A 13,927-nucleotide genomic window follows, 5' to 3' on the forward strand; every position below is an offset into this window, starting at 1 on the left:
AATGGTATCCTGGGGTGCATCAGGAAGAGTGCTGCCAGCAGGTCGAGGGAGGTGATCCTCCCCCTCTACTCAGCCCTGGTGAGGCCACATCTGGAGTACTGCATCCAGTTCTGGGCTCCCCAGTACAAGAGGGATGTGGCACTACTGGAGAGAGTCCAGCGAAGGGCTACAAAGATGAATAGGGGACTGGAGCATCTCTCTTATGAGGAAAGACTGAGAGAGCTKGGCCTGTTTAGCTTGGAGAAGAGAAGGCTCAGAGGAGATCTTATCAGTGTGTACAAGTATCTGAAGGGAGGGTGTTGAGAGGATGGAGCCAGACTCTTTTCAGTGGTGCCCAGCGACAGGACGCAAGGCAACGGGCACAAACTGAAACACAGACAATTCCATCTGAACATGAGGAAATACTTTTTCACTGTGAGGGTGTCAGAGCACTGGAACAGGTTGCCCAGAGAGGTTGTGGAGTCTCCTTCTCTGGAGATATTCAAAACACGCCTGGACGCAATCCTGTGCAATGTGCTCTAGGTGACCCTGCTTGAGCAGGGGGGTTGGACTAGATGATCTCCAGAGGTCCCTTCCAACCTCAGCAATTCTGTGTGATTCTCTGATGGCTCGGGAGCTGCAGCTACCTACCCTGAAGGCATGCTGTGCTGGGCCTTKCACCCAGCTGACCCTGAACCTGACTTGACTTTTTGGCTTGACATTGAACCTGCCTTGTCATTGTAGACCTGTTCAGTCATCTGGACTTTTGGCTGACCTTGGTCATCGTCACTGGAGCTGCTCTGCTCTTCTTTTCTTGGTCCCATGGAACCCCTTGTTGGCAAAAAGCCTGCCCCTGCCTGCCCCACTGGCGCTGGCTGCTCCCAGCATGCCTGCCCTGTGCAGCAGCCCTGCTCTTGCTGCATGGTGTGCTGCAGCTGGGCCCTTTTTCAGTAGTTACTCCAGCTGCAAAGAAGTCCCTGATCTCCCATTAGTTGTATGGATTCTTCAGGTTGCAAGAAAGATTATTTTGAGGACAGGTTTAAAACTTGTTTTACAGAAGTCAGCTACTAAGCAGCGAGTACATCTTCGGTAGTTTCCCACTGGTTGCATGTTACCACAGAGAACCCCCTTCCATCCATACAGGAACAGAAATACTTGGAGATTTCAGTGCAATCCCACACTGAGACACAAAGCACTGCATGACCCTGGAGTGATCCTGCCATGAGGGCTCTTTCTGAAGCAACCAGCACGCTGCCACTTCCCTGAATCACTCTTTGGATGCAGGTGAAAGTGTCCTTATCCACATGGGGAAGCAGGGCAGCTGCTCACTTTGTCATTTAATATGGAAGCACCAATCGGTCATACAAGGAAGAATGCAACAAGCCATTTATCTTTATTAACCTGTGCTCCCTGAATAACCAGTTTGTATCAGTACAGAAAGGCCAGAGCCACTAACTCCCATCTCACTGTGGTACAGCCCCCAAGCAGATGCCTAAAAAAACCTGCTCCTGTGTCCGGAAACCTCTACAGTTCAACTGCTCTGCTGCTGAGCAGCTGCTGCAACTTCACCTCCGAACTATGCATACCTAGCCACGCTACTGCAAATGATGTTTTATTTCTCTCCAAAATGTTTTCTCTTTTCCCTTGTTTGCAGATGTTTCCTTTCTCCCCCACTGCCCTCAGTTTGTTGTCACATCTCATAGCTTTACTTGTTTAATGAGGAACCCAAATGCCTCAGAGCAGGTGCCTTGTCTCCTCACTTGGCTGTGAGCAGCCGCAATGGCACTGCAGAAATAGTAAAAAGTAAGTCTATATCCCTTTACCCTCAATAGCCAGACAGCTGACAAATTTTGCCCTGCATTGCAGATGCTATTCAATTATTGCAATGAACCCAATCAGAAATAATTAATGAAGACTTTCTAATGGATATTGGGAAGATCATCCACCAAACTCAGGGAGGTTTTCTTTCTTCTCTTGCTGTATTGCTACACTCAGCAGCTTCATAGCTAATAAGTTAAAAAGCCCTAGATTCCTTAATTTCAACTGCTAATACCTTTCGATAGGGTAGGGGTAGGTACAGTTAATGTCAGACGATTATTAAGTCATTGATGGTGCTCTGAAGTGGAAACTGTAAGAAGAGCCATGAGCTATGGTTACCCATGTTACATTACTTAAGCCACTCATTCGTTTGTATTCGTTAATTTTGCAGCTGGATAGGATTTTCCTAGCAGACACCAGACATCCCTTGTGCCCCTTTTAACTGCTTAATGATAAAAGTTCACAGTGAGCAACCACTGCATGCCATATTCCATTTTCTGTGTGTTTCTCTTCTAGGGAAGCACTGCCCTCAGACACTCTGGTGGGTCATTGGCCACATTAATTCAAAGCATCAACTAAATTGCCTATAATTGCAACTATTTACATGTAAGTGCTAGACTGTAACTATACTATTTTTCCTACCATAGGTGTACAGTGCAGAGTATTCAGTTCACTCTTCCTGAGTTGATGTTATTCTGGAGACCTCATAGGTAAGAGTTCATTGAACTCAGTTTGCTTCTTTTGCTATGTTTTCTGCTCTGCAAACAGTTGTCAGATGAATATATCTGCTAGCACAAGGTTGTGATTTTTTTCCTGTCAAGGAGCAAGAGGCCTCTATGAAAGTTTAAAGATCCAACCGAAAGGTCAATTGGCATAATCAACACTTTAAGTAATAAATCTATTATCACGCTTTCAATTTCATTACCCCAATTAATGATTCCTTCCCCTGGGTTAGAATTGGCATTTCAGTGCAGTGATTCTCAACAGTCAGGTATATTTTTGGATGAACTTTAAGGCCAGGGCAATTTATAATACGAAAACTCTAAAGGACATACTGGTTACTTTGTTCTCTAGGCATCAGTCATGTACTTTGTTAAATTAGAAACATGTATAATGGAACCAAGGGAATAAACATCTATTAGGGAAATGGGCTAGACTTGGGATGTTTATGCACTTGCACATCTTTTTGCATGACACCAATTGAAACTAGCAAGAAACATATTTTGGCAAAGCTTTTGGTAGCAATCCAAAATAGTTCCGATCCAAAATAGTTCCACCTCTTTTGTGGCAGTGAGGGAGAGAGGAAAACAGGGAAGGAGAGGGAAAGGTACATTTCAGAAAATAGTATAACAGCAGCAGTAGAAGCAAGCTGACTCTCATGTTTGTTCTGCTGTTGTAAATCAAACCTCATTCATTTGAAAGCATTTTGTTTAAAGACACTACTCTGAATATCCTCTGGAGTGACTGAGACAAGATTCTGGCCTATTCTCCCAGGAGTCAAATCATGCATTACTTGTTTTTAGTTTTATAGTAATCATAATTGCCTTTTCCCATTGAACCCCATAAGTCATTGATACATGGTACATAGATTAGTGATAGTATATAGTCACTGCTTTGTTTCATATTGAATTTAAACATAGTCTAAGTGGATCAGAGGCAACTGTTTACAGATGAAGAACTGAAAGTGCAATTAAATATCCTGCTTAATGAGGTATTAGTGGGTATCACCCAAGAGCTCGAGGATATGTATAAAATATGATTTCACCTACTTCTCAGGCCTTGTCCTGATCACTGCCTCATGAAATCGAGCTCTCAAGAACAAACAACAACAACAGAAAATCCCTTTAGGAAGTAAAACTTCATAATTCATTAAAGATACTGAGTCACCCTTATAGACTAGTGCAGGACTGAAAGGGTTTTCCTGCTGTGCTAGGGTAAGAGAGGTCCAACATTATGCAGCCCTTGCCTTCAGGCCCCAGATTCAAAGGCTTTCTGCCTCCAAGGCCCCCTAGAAATGGAGCCACATGTGGTCAGCTACAGCATGGCACAGGGGCTACTAAGAGACATCAGTACAGCTGAAAAAAAATGGACCAGTAAGGAGAGAAATGAGACAATCTGCTCACAGATTGCAGATGTCCTCTAATGCATAACATTTCTAGTTATCAGATTWAAAAAAAAAGGCAGAAAACTTTAGTCAGGTTCAGTTTGGGTTAACTTAAATTTTGCTGAGAGTCTTTTGAGTGTTTCCACACAACAGCTCCCAGATAGACAATACTGTGCTTCAACCTAGATAGATGGACAGGGAGCGCAGCACACCACAGAAAGACTTGTGCCCTCATCCATGGTATTCTCCTGATATCTTCATGATCCAGAGCTTGCCAGACGCAGAGAGCATGGTAGTTGTGCTTTAGCAGTAGTGGAATAGCAGTTATTTTTATCTGGCATACTATAAAGCCTGAGAAGGGCCATGGCTTCTAGAGATACAGCACTAAGAAGCATTTCCAGTGGAAGACTAGTACAGCCATGTTCACCAGACAACAGCTCCACAACTGAATAACTACACATGCCAGTTCTTCATCTGAGAAAGAATTTGTGACCAGATGACAGCAGAAACCCTAGTAATGTGTGTTTGGACCACAGAGATGTCCTTGCATAGACAGACAAATTGCTGGAGCTAGGAACTCTACAGAGTTTATTGAACACAGGCAAGCTCTCTTCACTTACCTCAAATTTGTACAAAAGTATTTTTTACATACCTCATTTCACACCACCTGGCAACAAGATAATGCATTATTGATAAAGCTAATATTAAAAAAAAAGTCTCCAGGCTCTAGGTCAGAATCCCTTGCATATGGTGTTCAGAAATCTAAATCAAAAAGTTGCACTAAGTTTCCTTATGTGGGATTGCCAATGTCCAAAGCTCTATTTCACAGTTGTTCATGGGGCAACATAAGGATGGAACTGAAGCTGGCTCTCCTCTAAGCTGGGGAACCTGATGACCCCCAAAGGTCCCTTTTGACATAAATTATTCTTTGATCCTATGAACCTGTTTGAAACACCCAACAAGGTAGATTAATGCTCACCAAAATGGCAATGTCCTCTGTTAGAGCAGCTAGCAAGTTATTGGCCTTTCCTGGTTAAGAGGTATGTTATTTAATACCCTTCCTCAATATCAGATGAACTCATCTGTTTACAGTTGCATAACATCATTAAAGTTTTAGCTTCTGAAACTTTAAATACAAAGAGATGATAAACTAAATATTTAAGAGAACCTGGGATTAAATTCCACTGACCTTCACAAACTCCTTCTAGTAATTTATATAAATGAATCCACTTCTTATTCATAAAAAAATCCCTGAAAAAATACAAATACAGGACAATTACTAAATTTTACAGCTGAGATCAGAGCTAGTCCTCATGGGCCATAGCCCATACTCCACTACTCTTCCAGGTCCACTGTAGAGGAAAAACTACCTTTAATTGTCTCTAAATGATTTTTTCTGATTATTTTGGGGGATATGGGGCTTTTGTTTTAGTCAAATCATAGTGTACCAGGGTAAATGCTAAACCCCTCTATGCTTTATCCCCCTGGAACTGCATGAGGACAAACTGTCTAACTACATAAGAATGCATTAAAATTTAACCGTGCTTTTTTTCTAGTGCTAAGTAACAAGATGCAGCTATCTGTGCAGCAGCAAGTGGTAAACAAGCTATGCATGATCTAGTTTGCATTTCAGAGAAGGAAAATACAAGGAAAAGTTTGTAAAAGCTCTACAGTGTCAGTCACAGCCTGTGAGGTTGGAACTGGGGGATCTCATGGCTTGACCATTGTGCTCATCCTCTCCCATTGCCATCTGGAGAAGATCTTCTCTTAGAGGAAGGGTTTCTGGACCAGTCCTTAGAGGAATATCCACAAAGGTTAACAAGAGTTTAGGATGGCTTCTTTTTCCCCAGCTTACTAGAAAGTCAAAGGAGAGAGTGAAAAAGACACCCTGCCAAGACACAAGTCAGGGTGATCAGTTACGTCCTGAATTTCCCTTAAAAGAAACTTGTCCCTTCACAGTCTGCAGAGAGAGCCCAGCCCCTCCAGGCCAAGCTAGCCTTCTTTCTTCTTACTGTGCTTTGGAAATGCCACCCAAGATAACTCAGTGCTGAATAAAGTGGCATTGTAGTGAGTCAGGACAGAGAATCATGTCTCTTTTGTATGTATGAATCTATTTCAGAGTTATGTTGACCTTTACAAGAACCTTTACTTAATAATACCTGAATTGGAGATACTGGGTCAGAGAAAGAGCACTTTCTAGCAGGGACAGAAGGTGGACAAGGCCCACAGAAAAGTCATCAGCCATTAAACTGAAATGTCACCATTAGTTCATAGGAAATGGCTAAATGAGGTATTATTGGTAACATAGACATTATGGAAGAAGGATGAAGGAAACAGAACTAAGCATTTCTTCTGTGTTAAAAGTGAAATGCTTTTAGTGAGGAGTCATCCATTCCCATTAGTCAGGTGGTAGTGGCTTTTATTTCCATCCTCATTTTATCCTTTTTTTCAAAAAAATCCAAATAACTTCATAAAAAAAAAAAATTCAGCCAAACCAGCTATACCTATTTATGAGGTTAGGTCTTTAGATTATGTGCATAGCTGAATATGTTTTTTTCTCTCATAGCTTACCTGTCTCCTTCCTTCTCCACACCTCATACTTCTCTCAACAASTAACCACTGCTATGAAGAGAGATTTAACTCAGTGACACAGAACTGGTGACATTAAAGAGCTTGGTTTTGGGTATCTGAGGCATTCCCATTATTAAATGGATATTTCCAGAAACCTGCACAGTCTGTCTCAGGCTATTGTGCTTCATGGCTCAGAAATTAAAAAGTGCTGATCTTACCTTTGACCAGCATAATTTCTGAAAGGTAAGTAAATACCTTTATCCTGATAAGTAGTACAAACTGCATCCTGTGAAAAAGCTAAGTGTAGGAAACAGGCCTAGAAGTGATGTCTTGGAGCATCAGATCCATATTTCTTTTCTCACCTCCAGCCAATCTTTTATATRATGTTAACGTTAATGTTAACTAGCTCCATTTTGAAACTAGGCATGTAAGGGTCAAAAGGCACCAGAAGCTGAGGTTGAGAACTCCAAAGTTTCAGCTATCAAGCTATAAATATATTTTAAAAAGGAAGATGTTTTACAATAGAGACAAATGCTTGTTATTTTTAAGGACCTTTCTATGTGTGAGTCCTGACATTTTTAAGCATTTCCCTCTCCAGCTAACTACTCAGTCTTCATTCATGCCATGAACTGGTCCATCCTGCACAGCAGGATCCTACGGCCCTAAGGTCTGAGAAAGTAAAGAACCCCAAGATATATTTGCATGAGGGAAGAGCAAAGATGAAGCAGAGTTGCACTGGGATCCTCATTTTGGCAGCCGCTAATTATGGAGCACTTGATCTGGTGAAGTTAACTTTCTTTTACTGGAATATTTTTTGTATAATTACTGACAATACTGCACTAAAAGTTTCCTAGAACAAGTGGAAAGATAGGGTTTGAATGGCTTGACTTTCTCTTTTTGCCCTGTAAAATGTCTGACAAAATTTGGGAGTTCTACAACACAAGCAGCAGAGGCTGTTCTGAAGCCTCTGCTCTGTCTAATGATGAAAAGCAAACAGGACAGAAACTTTTCCAAACTTCACCATTATGGTGTTTCAGAGACCAAGAAAAAGAAATCCAGTCGCTAGAGCAATTACACTAACAGCTCTGGGTGGCGCACAACTGAAGGGATATTGTATCACTGCCTTTCATTCTTGGTCAAACCAGCTTCTTGCAGATCAAATAGGAGAGAAGACTATGATCCCTGAGTTTCATGCAGAGGTAAATACTGCCAGTGATGTTATCTCTGCAATATACTGCAGCCCTTTTGAAGCTGGGAGCCTTCTAAATCCATTTGCTGAGTAGAATAAACATATAGGGAGGACAGAAGGGGAAAAGGGCTCCCTGAACCCTGTCTCCTGTGCAACAGTCAAGAGCCAACCATGATGACTTTGTCCTAGATGTTTTATTTCACCTCAACATAGGGAACTAAGCACCTAATGCTCTCAGCTCTTACTGGAAATAAATTCTTCATTTCTGCAAGATGCTACTGAGAATTGGGGTGAAAGGGTTTGATTTCTTTTTTTTCTTTTTTTTTTTTTAATATAAAGGGACAGAAAGACATGCTGATCATTAAGAGCTTGTCTTTAACCTTAATTTTTCCAAAGTCATTGAAGTGAAGTAAGGGAAGGCGTATACTTTAAGCTTCCTCCTCTCTCCACACTGCAAGTTATAATTGTTGTGGATCTTTTTAAAGACATTAATTCCCTTGTCTGTAGAGAGATTGAAAATTGTTAACCGATAATTAATACATCTTTTTACCTTTTAATTAAAAAGTTAACTGCCATGGGTAAGTGCCAGGTAACATCTGAATACTATACATTTTCAAATCATCTTTCCTCTATATAACAGAGCAAATCAAAGAGTTGAAACCCACAGCACTCTTCAGGCTTTGAAAGGCGTATGGGATTTGACTTAAACTGGGAATGGCTTTCTTTATTCCAAACTTAACAACTCATTTATTAATTACATTCCTGAAAATTCTTTGGCCAGACTTAAGAATTGACACTTATATTTGTTTTTTTTAGGATAGGAGATGACTCATGCTGTACAGTAAGTCATGTCATGCAACTCTCTGGAGAAAAGATTCAAATTTTCCAAATTATATTTGATATTTTTGTGACATCAACAGCAATGAGATTTTGCTGGAACCATTGACTCATTCTTCTTGCATGGGAACAAAGGTTAGATTGCAACAAAGGCCCTACGGCTCAGATCTTCAAAGGTATTTTGTGGTTTAGCTACCCATAGCCATTAGCYTCTTAATTAAAAGGTAAAAAGACATACTAATGGGAGTTAAGCCTTTGGAAAGTCCCTTTTTTCTAAATTTTTTTTTTTCAGTTGGGCAAATTAGCTGATATGTATGAATGACCAGTCACACATGATACAGTATTTCAGGCTATGCTTGTTAAAACTGTTACTATGAAAGTGCAAACTGAAGTCTATAATTCTGGCATGTTCTCTGTAATTAAAGCCATGTTCCATATCCCTTTCTATATTCCAGTATTCAAAGGCACACAGCTTTCTGAAACAAAAGCTTTCCATTTGAAATCAACATTCTGGATTTCAGTTGCTACACGGACTTTCTTTCAGAAAGTTTGTGCGAAATTGTTTAATCTCTTTTTTTTTAAATTCACAGAGTATAAAAAAAGAAAGAAGTATAGGTTTCATTTCAGTATACCAGTCTCAAGTACTGTGCTTGACCTTGAAACTCTTCAGTTTTTTTGGTCTCAATCAAAATTTAAATCTATACAGAAAAGGTAGCTTTACACAAATGGAATATGGAACACCTTTCAGGGCACCATCAGATTTTCATTTCAATTTTTTTAAATTTTGATTTGAATCAAATTTTGATTGCAAAATCCAGCAGCCTAAGAAGTTATCTTCCCCTAAACTCCATTACTGTCTCCTCTAGAGTGATTCGTAACTAACCACAATTCTAATAAAACCACTTCACTTACTAGACACCTTCAACGGTGGTATTTAAAGTGAAGCAAAACTGTGCAGTTATGTTGAATTGCCAATTATAAAGATTAAACATACAATTAGTTCTTTTGTTACATACATGCAATGTATGGTTCTCCAATTATGCATCACTCAGACTTGCACAGAAGAGTTGCCTCCAGTCCTACAGTACAGTTGAAATTCCTTGGAAGTCTGTAAACACTTGTTCCAGAATCCAGCTCAGATTCTCTTCTCTGTATTGATTCTTTCAGGTAAGTGGGAGTAAAAGGCAGTAAAACTGTAGTCATATGCTAGCAGACAAGATTGAACACATACCGAGTGCAGACATGATGAATAAAAAGGTGGCACTTTAATAGTCAATTTTCAGAATAAAACAGGTCTTGAAAATAGAACAGCTTAGAGCATTTTCTCAATTTAGAAGTGTTTCTACTTAGCTGTGCACTCAAGTAAAAGCTGAGCTTTGGGGCACCTTTAAGGTAAAAGTTTTCCATAGGTTAGAAAGGCTGCCAAAGAAAGAATACCTCTAAACTGAAACCTGGTCCCACGCACTAACATAAATGGTAGAATAAAAACGAAACTAATTTTAGGGTCATTTTTATTCTAAGAGCCTTCTGAAAAGTTCAAGTTGCTGCTACATTTCCAGAACTCAAGATAACTCAAACTAAACTGAGTCATAGATGAAAATGTCAGAATGCAGGTTGCATCCCAGATCAAAGTGTGTGTGTGTGTGTGTGTGTGTGTGTGTGTGTGTAGGTTCAAGAACTATTAAGTTCAGTAACCCCTACATTAAGAAACAGGAGAAACACATAATATTTCAAACCCTAGTGCATATCTATCTACCGAGACTGTTTTGGGTGGCTGTGGAAGTTTTCTCCAGTCCCCCCTCCAATGTAACTTATGCAAATCTGGGAGGCAAGGAACAAGATTTATTTGGATGGAAAGAGAAGAGAGAGAACAAAAGGACATGTGTCTCTGTGAGTCTGTGGTCAGGGGCTTTCCTCTGGGAGAAGGGAGTCCTGTGCTCACTCTGAGGTTGCTTATGCATTTTACACATTGACTGTATACTGCAGTGTATGCAAGCTGTCCTCAGAGCAGGAAGCTATTACAAGGMGGACACTACCGTCACCACCAGTGTCATTGCTCTAGAAGAGACTACACCTGATGCTGTATTAGAAAGTTGCAAACCCAGCATCTGTCTGTGAACTCTAATTTAACATGGGGCCAGGGGTGATTCTTCTTAACACAAAGAAGGGAGGGATTTCCACCCTGCTCCACTTCTCTTACTAGGCAGCTCATTCCTCAAAATGCCAGCTTGTGTTGATCCTGGTCTCAGGTACCGACCTGGGACCGCAGGGACCTCCTTCAGATGTGAGTACTGCTCTGAAGGCACGGGGCCAGGTGCCATGGTGCCTCTGGGCTTTCCCAGATGCAGCTCAGTGTGCTCACCAGTGTGCCTCTCTTGGAGGCTGTAAACTCCACAAAACAGGTCAGAAGGTATCCAAGAGAAAAAGTGTTACATGCTCCCCTGGTGAATTTATTGCAAAGAGCCTTCTCTATTAACATGCTTCTCTGTGCACAGCAGAGTACAACCTGAAATATCACCACTAGAGTTTCTGCTTGCATTTGTCACATTCATTTGATGATGAAGAGAGCAACCAGCTCTCAGACAGAAATTCTTTTTTTATGTCATACATCGCCTACATACACCATACATGCAATTACAAAATGAACATCTACTCTTTGCCACCCATTTGGCTAACTGGCAACTAATGCAGCTAGTTGCTGTACCTGGGGAGGATGTGTGGTGGCGTATGTATATGACCCATCTTATTATCATATTTCTCCTCAGTACTTGTGTTTGTTTTCATGGAACTAGCTGAGGAAGTGCATGCAGGAGAAACTATCGGATTCTGTTTGTGCACAGAATGAAAACTGACACTGTTATGCTCCTGGCATGTCTTTTTTTTCATTGAGGTCAACAGCATGAGGATTTGAGACCCAACTGAATTCTCCTGAAACTAATAGAAAGACTCCTATCAGTGTCAGTGGGAACTAAAAAGATTTTCTCTCAGCTATTTATATAACTTACTTTGTGATTATGATTCCTTTGGGAAGAAATAACCCTTCAATAATCTGTGTTATCATTGTGCCTTGTACCCATAAGCTCACAGACCAATGGCACTCCTGTCAGAATATGAATACTGCTGCAATGTACCCACAACTACTTTTCATGAAAAAATGTTGTCACCTAATGAAAAGCTTCTTCAGGGGCTGAACTTCATCATACTCGGTTTTGGTCCTTACGCTGTACTGACACTGAAGTTGTGCTGTACTGAAGCTGTAGAACAAACTGCAACACATGAACTCTTGTCATGCTTATTGCTCACTTGCCCGCTCAAAAGAAGACCTGGGACCACTGATGTGAATTTTAGAAACTGCCAGTTGCCCATGGAAGTACTGAGAATATTACCATAATAAAAGAGGGCTGAAGATGAGATTTTAAATGGGACCTTCCCCCTCTGTTGTTACTACCAGTCATCCAGAGAAGCCTGAGAAAAAGAAAGCACCATGCAGGTTTCAAATTCAGAAAAAGCAGTGTCCCTGCAGCTTTGTGATCCCAAGTTGTGAACGGCAGGACTCATACTAAACCTAAAAATTACACATCCATGCATTTGGTGGGGTGATTCTTCTCCCAACACCTCATGTTGTGAACTATATTTTAATAATATATGCACATAGGCAAACATGGCACTGGTTCAGGTGAAAGAAGATCAAATACTAGTTGGATAATTATACACACTGCAAATAYGTCACTGTGTTTAAAAGGGCTGAAGAAGGCCCTCCTCCCCCTGCTGGATCAGTGCTGTATGAGTTCACATTAATGGTGCCTTCCTCTCTAACTCTCCTGAAGGCATCTGCAAGACTGGGATCCCAGATACTCCCACTGAAAATCAAAACCATGAAAGCCTCAAAGGCTGGCTTAGATTAGCAATCACATCAGTGATCACTTACTTTGTCAAGAGCCAGTAAGTTCCTCCAGAGCAAGAATAAATCACAATTTAGCATTTTATTCCTGCCCAGAAGCAGACTGAAAGCCATGGCGGTGGTAAATGCAGTGGCCTGGCTCTGTGTGCCCCTCCATCACTGTATGTATAGTGATGGGTCGTACTGCAGTGTCTGTGCATCTGCAGACAGGCAATAACTTGAAGGGGAAAGGGGGTTTCCAGAAGGGTCTCACAAAGTTTCTTGCACTGCCTCTATTATCACTGGCCCTGAATACAGATTTTGAAAAAAAAAAGAAGCTATTACAAGGTAGTCCCTGAAAGTAGAAAGGCTGGCAAACTTCTCAGGCTTTCCAAAATAATGCGTAACTTTTTTATTGATTTGCGAAAAATTTGAGGGAGTGAAATGCATTCCCAGAGCAAATTGAATCTATATTTCTTCACAGATRGATGAGTCAGAGCATCCAAATGTGTATTTCTGTATATAGTAATCATGCTCCAACAAAAGATGGATGCTGGAGTATAACTGCATAACTTTCAAACTTTTGTTTTAATTACTTGTTCAAAAAACTTACCGAAAGGACCCTTCCTCCATATACCTGTGGAAGCAACTAATGAAGAAATACAATATATTTTAATATATAAAGCAGCAGCCTTCTTATTTGTAACTCTTATTTTTTGAGGGAGAGTGTGCACCTGAACAGATCCCAAGGATGGGCTTGGGGCACTCGCCTCGCGTGCGAGCAACACCTGCCCTCTGAGGCGGCTCTCCCTCCAGTTAAGGGGATTCAAGACTGAGTGGGACGGAGAGGAAATGAGCAGGAGGGCGTGAATCATTAGCCACGTATTTTGGGCACTTTCTTTGCCAGGAAGAAGCTATTTACAGGTTTTTACACAACACAGTCTCCCCCACTCGGAGGCCCCTGCCTGTGACATGGCGCTTGAAGGCCTTTAGCCGCACGCAGGTGCCTTCTGAGGCTCACGGGCTGACCGGCTGAGGGCTGAGCTCCTCTGTGATTTCCGCAGGCAGACTGAAGCAGGACAAAGCAGGGGAGCACGAGGGGAGGCAAGGGGCAGAGACCAGGTCACCAAGGTGGCCTAAGCCAAGGTGGCTGACAGCAAGGGCGGGAGGCTGCGAGTACAAAGCGAAGACAACAGGTTGAGCTCTGGGGGAGACATGTCAGGGATTGTGAAGTATTTGTGTATGCTGATGGGGAAGAATTAAAACCAAACCCCAAAGAAAGCAGCAGCAGCGAAGGGCCCGTATCTGGTCAAAAAAAAAAAAATTTTTTTTTTTTGAACCTTTATTAGCAGCAGGCAGAGAGGAGGCTGCAGAGAAAAGCCACCACAGGCAGCGGAGGGCCTGGTACTCTCTCCTCCAAGCCTGGCAACTGACAACTGCCGTGCCCCCCGGGAAGCTCCCACTAAATGGAAACCACCCACCGCCGGGGTGCCTCCCGACCCCTCACAGACCCCCCGCCGCGGGGCCGCCATTTCGCTCCTGCCGTTGG

This window comes from Apteryx rowi, unplaced genomic scaffold (genome assembly GCF_003343035.1).
Source record: "Apteryx rowi isolate R43461 unplaced genomic scaffold, aptRow1 scaffold_493, whole genome shotgun sequence".
Lineage (NCBI taxonomy): Eukaryota > Metazoa > Chordata > Aves > Apterygiformes > Apterygidae > Apteryx > Apteryx rowi.